The following is a 7105-nucleotide window of genomic DNA, read 5'->3' on the forward strand; positions in this document are numbered from 1 at the left end:
TGACAAATATATAATTAACTGTGTAAATACATTATTAAACGCACAAAGGCAAAGGTCCACCGCGTAGCCTTTAGCAGGCTGTAGGGGCAAGTGCTTTGGCGAGGAGCTCCTATGAAGGCCGACACGGCATATTGAAGGGGGTGGTCGGTGGCCAACACCACGCCCGGCCGCCTTTGTCTCCCCAGTGCTGATGTATACACACCGCACCAGGTACTCATTTTAGGTTATGGGAGGCCCAGGACCGGTTCAGATAATCGTCACTTGTTGGTGGCCGTGAGCGGGAGTCGAACTAGAGTTTATGCCGGGTTCGTAGCTCAGTGCGTTAACCGTTGCGCCACCGCTCCCCACGATTAAACACTCTCTGAGACCCACACACACTCTCTGGGCCTCACACACACTCTGGGTCCCACACACACTCTCTGGGTCCCACACACACTGCACAATACAAACCACACGTGCAACACGAAACGTAAACACGGCAACGAGTGGCGGCGCGGACCCTGAGTGGCCGCTAGGGACAGACGCAATCAGATTTTGGCTTCCGATAAAACTTCAAGAGTTTACTTCACAAACCCAATGCCAGCACGTGTTTGTGTACATTTGTATTGTCTGTGGTAGGTCGACTCAGCCTTAAATGAGTATCTGGTGCAGTGTGTGTGAACATCAGCACTGGGGAGACAAAGGCGGCCGGGCGTTGTGTTGGCCACCTCCTGCGCCGTGCCCGACATCATAGGTGCTCGCTAACAGGACTCTACCAACATAATCAGAATCTTTATTTAGACTGCAGGAATCCGATGAGATATGAAGCTTTTTTCTACAGATAATCCAGTACGGGTGGGTCCCAAAGTTACAAGGCCAATACAACATATCGATAGGAGTACAACATAGAGAAAAGGTCAGCTCGGGCAAGACATCAAAACAACTGCAGTCCCGGACCACACCAAGACAACACGATCCCTCAATACAAATGCACATGAAAATTTAACTTTAGATACACATGGCGTGGGGAGGCCTTCATTAAGCAGTGAATTTTATTATTGTTAACTATACCTGCAAATTGTTTCATGAAATGAGGATCCAATCTGAGCCATGACATTTCTCCAGGAACTAAATATGCAAAACAGACACAAAGGAACCGGCCAAACATTGCATACAGGACCTTCCTGAAAACGCGTCTTAAGAATCAGTGACATAGTGGGAATGCAAGGATAATAAAGGCATAGGTAGTGTATATATATATTCTTGGTTCTTTCGGTAAAGTCACGTAGAAGGGAAACAATAAAATAATAAAAATATATTGTTTTATATGACCTGATCCCATCCGTGAAGGATGTCATCCCTGACTTACAGTACCCCGGAGTTTACAAATTGAGTTGTGCCTGCGGTGATTGCTATATCGGGGAGACGAAACGACATATCTCTGACCGAATTCGCGAGCACAAATCAGATCTGAAACACGGCAGAACGAATTCATCTGCTGTGGCTGATCATTGTTACAACGCTATGGGGGATCATGAGATTGTCTTCTCCGATACCAAGGTTCTCTGTAAACCTACAGGTTATTACCAGAGATTTGTCCACGAAGCCATTCAGATATACAAATACAGACATAACTTCAACTGAGAGGATGGTTTCAAATTAAGCAACCATTGGAAAGACGTTTTAAATCATACCAAACGTCAACTAATTTCTTACAGCAAGTTCAAGTAATGGTATACCAAGCATATTCCTTCCGAACTTTCTATTAAACCATTTTTTCTACTCTCCCCTGACAGCACATTCTTGCCGATCTTTAATTTTTTTCCGTTTCTATTGCACACACACAGTGACCCATCCTCTGCACCCTCTACACAAAAACATGCTAATCCCCCAGCTAATTTTCTGACTTTAACACCCTGCTGCTTCAACACTTTAACACAGCTATTTTTGATATGTAAACTCTTTTGTCAAGGCGCCCTACTCGTCCCACCGAGCTTAAAAGACGCTGCGAATCTTAGCAGCGGTCGTTGAAGTGCTGTCGTCCCGACAGTTCTGTTCCTTCACCTGAAGAAGGACCACTTGTGTTGTGGCCGAAACGTCGTGATTTTTGTTGTTTGATTTTTTACCTACGTGACTTTACCGAATAGAACCAAAGAGTATAAACGCATGTTTCTCAATGTGGAGGGAAAAACCGGAGGACCTGGAGAAAAATCCACGCAGCCATGGGGGAGAGAGACACGCAAACTCCAAACAGCAGGCGCCAGGGTCGGGATGGAACCCACGGATCCTGTATACCAGGCGAGCTAACAACTCACATCGAGGGGGTATGCATGTTGAATTTCTTTCGCACCGTTCGTAGCCAACCGTGCTCTTCGGAGGTGCGGGGAAGGACAACTAACTAAACACAAATAGCAGTTCTACAGAAAGAGTTTTCAATATAGATTTAAAAGTGCATAGATCCAGTGGCTTCCTAATATCGGAAGGAAGAGCATTCCAATCGGCTGCAGAAGCGCATCTCAAAGCGCGCGATGCGGCATAGTGTAGCCCTGGCATCAGACCTCTCCACGTGAGGGTTTTCTCCCGAGACACCCGAAGGTCCACATCAGAGTGGGGATGATTGGCAAAGTATTATGTTTACAAGCTACAAATTGTATGAGTACGTGGGGTGAGCCCGGAACGGGGCCACCCCCGGGGAGCCACTCGGGTATTGTGTAATGCAGTCGGGGGTCAGCGTGGGTACAAGCAGTGGATGTGAGGAAAGGAACCAGGACCCGGTCGCCTAATAACAGTTTAAAAAAAAACGGCGCCATCGATTCCAGGGAGCGGAGAAGCCCTGAAATTAAAAGTGTCGGGTATCTTCAAATATGGGCATAAACCTTGACCAAGTACTGATTGACAAACAGGTGAGGTCTACCGATAGCAGGGATACTGCTATTTTTACGGTATTGGGTCCTCTAATTCAGATATAAATTGTGGGGCAGTGTAGGGGATAGAGTGAATAGAGGCCCCGGGCTTGATTGCTTCCAAACCCGCAAAGCGATGATACCGGTGAGTCTGTCTCGCTTGTCCCACTCCGCCTTTTCTGTGAGAACAGATGGTGGCGGCTGAGACAGAAAAAGAGTTGAGTCTTGAGAGCCAACGCATGAACATAGCCCCCAAGAGATGGTTTGAGCAAAGCCCAAGTGTGCCGCTCCGACTCGCACGAGAGATCGACTCGTAGCGGAGAACAGCGGGGATTCCGGCACAGCGATAAGATTTGTACAGGTGTAGAGACCCCGAGAATCGCTTGTCTCGACATGGTCACGGGTCCTCCAAATCTCCAGTCCAGGTAAACAGTAAGTGTTGTAATAATCGTTGTTGGTTAACTTTAGCAATCCGTGTGCGGTGGTCCGTGTGTGAGAGTGTATGTTAGAGCCGGATGGGTGGACTCGGAGCACAGGCCGGGCGTCCAACCTTCGACGGTTATCGTGACCCGAGGGAATCCTTGGGGCAGCGGCTGTGAGCGGCAGCAGAGTGCGGTGTGCGTCAACTTCGCGGCTGGAGCTCCTCCTGTGCACTGTGGTGGCGCAGCACCCCCTCGTGGGCCACTTCCCACAGAGCCACTTTTTGGGGTTTAGTTTGTCACAAGTGTTTCTTTAATTACGTCTCAACTTCTTGGAGTTTCTTTAGCTTATTAGGTTTCTGTCGCAGCTCCTGGTGTTTCGCTTCAAGTTCTTGGAGTTCTTTAGTGCAGAAGCCCGTGGAGCTACAGAGGCAAGTGGACCGAGTGAGCTTCGGTGCCATCTGTCAGAAGCATGTGCATTACTCAACAGGAGTTGTTGCCTCTGAAAAACTCCTATTGGCTAGTATTTTCCTATTATCCATGGTCCCCCCCCCCCCCCCCCGTGGATAAATGGGAGTAAACTTGCGAATAATCCCCCAGATAATATGATCCGCGACATTCGTCTCCCACATGTTACCGCGGATAAGAATTCACTGCATTGGTTTGTCATTTGTTAACCTACGCTACCCTTTTTCAGAGACGTGAAGTTTCAATGGGTGCTCACTTGGTTAAATTAAGGCAGCCAATCAATATAAACATTCTGACATGAGTAGAACTTTTCTAGAATACCATTGCCACTCATCTACAGCTAGAGTCCCTCCATTCACTTGCCCTCTTTATTTCCATATTAAACCAAAACACTGGACTCTACATCACTCTTTCTCGCGCCTCTTGCTCTTTTATTTGCACTGGTTTTTTAATTCGCGTGTATTTTGTTTACAAAACTCGCATGTTAGTTGTGCAATGTTCCTTAATGATCCTGTACTCGTTCTCTGCAATACTGACGTTTTTTGTCTTTTGCATGTTGTTTCTGTGCTCACCCACCACGGACCCCGCCCCCCTTGTAAAAGAGCCTTTGGATCTATACTTAAAGTTTTCACTGTCATTACCTGAGGCTCCGAGAGCCAATTTCTTGAAATGTAGATCCCGTGATGGCATTTGGTATTTAAGGTATCGGCCCAGCCTTGCAATCGCCTGCTCTCGCCACTGCTAGAAGAAGGGTCTCCACTCGAGGGAACCCTCCAGAGCCCCACCAAGAGGGTATTTGGTCTACTCTTCACGCTGGCCAGGCGTCTTGGAAGAGGTGGGAATACCCCACACTTGTTGGCTGATGTGATGCGTGAGATCGTGGCGAGATGAAGACTTAAGGGAACGGCTTAGTCTACAAAGTGACAGAGGCGCAGAAGATAACTCAGTCGACTACCAAAATCTCAAAGCTTCTAATTAATTCCTCGACCCTGTAATCTTGGCGTGAGACAAAGGGACCTCGGTTACACACGTTAACGCACAATGCACGACCAATAAGTGAATGTTTTGAGTAACAACTCAACAACAAATGAATGCAGGTGATACACCACCGATGTATGTTTCCGTTAACTTAACGCACCATTTACTGTTGAGCGTTGAAGCTGTATCGGGTTTATTGATGGGCACACAATGACAACATTGTGCAGTAAGATCATAAAACGAAGCCACGCACGCATTCCGAGGCCATTTACCTTTGCCAGGCACAGGCGGTCGTGCGAATAAAGTTCCCCTATCAACTCCTGAACTCGCACATGTATACTGTACCAGGTACATGCCTGTAGTACGAGCCTAAACACATCAGAAACGTTGATCGCGAGCAAACACAGTCATGAGTCAGCAACGACGTAATATGTTAATGAAAGATTGGCCTGACCAAGTAAACATGCTTACGTTGGCCTAACGTTGGCATGTTGTTGGAACCGTTAGATCAACTTTGTCCCAATGTTGTCACGACGTTCAGTGTCGACTTGGGAATGGGTAAACACGGTAGAGCGCAGTTCGGTATTCAACAATCTGGGCGGCCAACCCACGATTCAAGTATCCGCCGTGTCTGGATGTCAGTTAATAAATAATGAACGGCAGCGTGCTGGGTTGTTTACATTCAATTACTCGATACGCTAGTAAACAAAAACAGGTTTACCAAAAGATATTCCAAAACTAGCTGACCATTGTCTAAATGGAAGGGTGATTTCTTTAAACAAAAAGGAGCAGCAATGGGCTCTCCTGTGTCTCCTGCTTTTTCGAATCTGTACATGTGGAGTGACATCGCGGATGTCACTGTAATGCCAGCCCAAGAAAGGCACGGCGTGCGATGTATTGACATCGCGGGCACCTCGAGAATGTGGGTGCAGTACCGGACTCGGTGAGCGCTGACTGGCAGTGTTGGATGGCACCACGCTCTGCGTGCAGTGCCGACCCCTACAGGATAGGGTGTGAGAGTGCCGGACATGGGAATGTGGTTACTAAGAGCCATGGCATTCTGGTTGACCCCGAAGGACACGTGACCGGTTAAGTCTACACAGGGCCCCCAGGTGGGGGCTAGGGGTGGTCACGTGTCAGGGCCGAGATCTTGCTCGAGGGTTCTTGAAGGTGGTCGTGGCTAAGGGCGGAGTCAGCCCCGCCAAAGATATAAGCCGGGTCCCCCAGAGGGACCGGCTGCTGTGGTTATCCTGAAGAATCTACGTTCTACATCCGAGAAGTCACCAACACGTGGACCTGGACCCAAGCTGGGGTCCTGTCCTGTTGTAGCTCCTCCCAGTGTAATTAGTGTCGTTAGCCTGGTGGTCCACCACCTTAGGTTGTTATCTGGTAAAGGGGCAGTTACCTCTGTGTGTTGGCCATCAATAAATGTGTTGCCTCCAAAGAGTATGTCTCCGACTCAGTTGAACTCACTACACATGGAAAACTTTGAAGCAAGAGCACTTGCTACAAGTACATTAAAACCATCTTTTTGGCTTAGATATGGGGGTGACACTTTGGTTGTCTGACCACATGGTAAAGATACCCTTAATGCATTTCTAAATCATCTAAATTCACAGAACCCAGCCATCCAGTTCACCATGGAAATGGAGGTGAATAACACACTCAAATTCCTGGATATTTTGCTCGGACGTGGCCTAAATGGTCAAAGAAGACACGGCATTTACCGAAAGGAAACGCACACTGATGCCTATCTAAATGCAATTCGCATCATCACCCTGCACAGAAATCCTCTCTCATTAAGACGCTCAAACATCGGGCTAAAAGTGTCAGATGGTGAAAGTCTTGAGGAAAGAGATTAAACATGTTAAAGGAGCGAAACGATTAAATGGCTACAATAATGTTCAAATTAACAGAGCATTGAATCCCATACCAAGATCGAACAGCAATACTACTGAAAGCGATCAGGTTATTAAAACAATAATAGGTGTTTTACCCTTTTTTCTGGCAACAAAACTGAAACCTTTTTACAAGGAATCATGTTCACATTAACCACAATACCTGCAGTCAGAATGCAAACAAAAACACACTGATGTGTGCATTGTCCTTGAAATTGATTGGTCCACACCAGAGACAGCTTCCTCTAGTACCAAAATATAATCGGGTTTTTCCCCTTTATAATAATAGGGTTTTTTCCCCTTTTTTATATTTGGTACTGGCAAAGGAGGTCTAATAATGTAGATGCTCACCCCGAGCCCTCATTACTTTGATAGTGCATTGTCTTTGAGCTGTACGCCTTTTGGCGTCATCTGGTCGAGCACCAATTGGGTCGAGGCTCAAAAGAAAGCCGTCCCTTGG

This window comes from Petromyzon marinus, chromosome 38, assembly GCF_048934315.1.
Source record: "Petromyzon marinus isolate PM22_M1 ecotype Great Lakes invasive population chromosome 38, UKy_Petmar_22M1.pri1.0, whole genome shotgun sequence".
Lineage (NCBI taxonomy): Eukaryota > Metazoa > Chordata > Hyperoartia > Petromyzontiformes > Petromyzontidae > Petromyzon > Petromyzon marinus.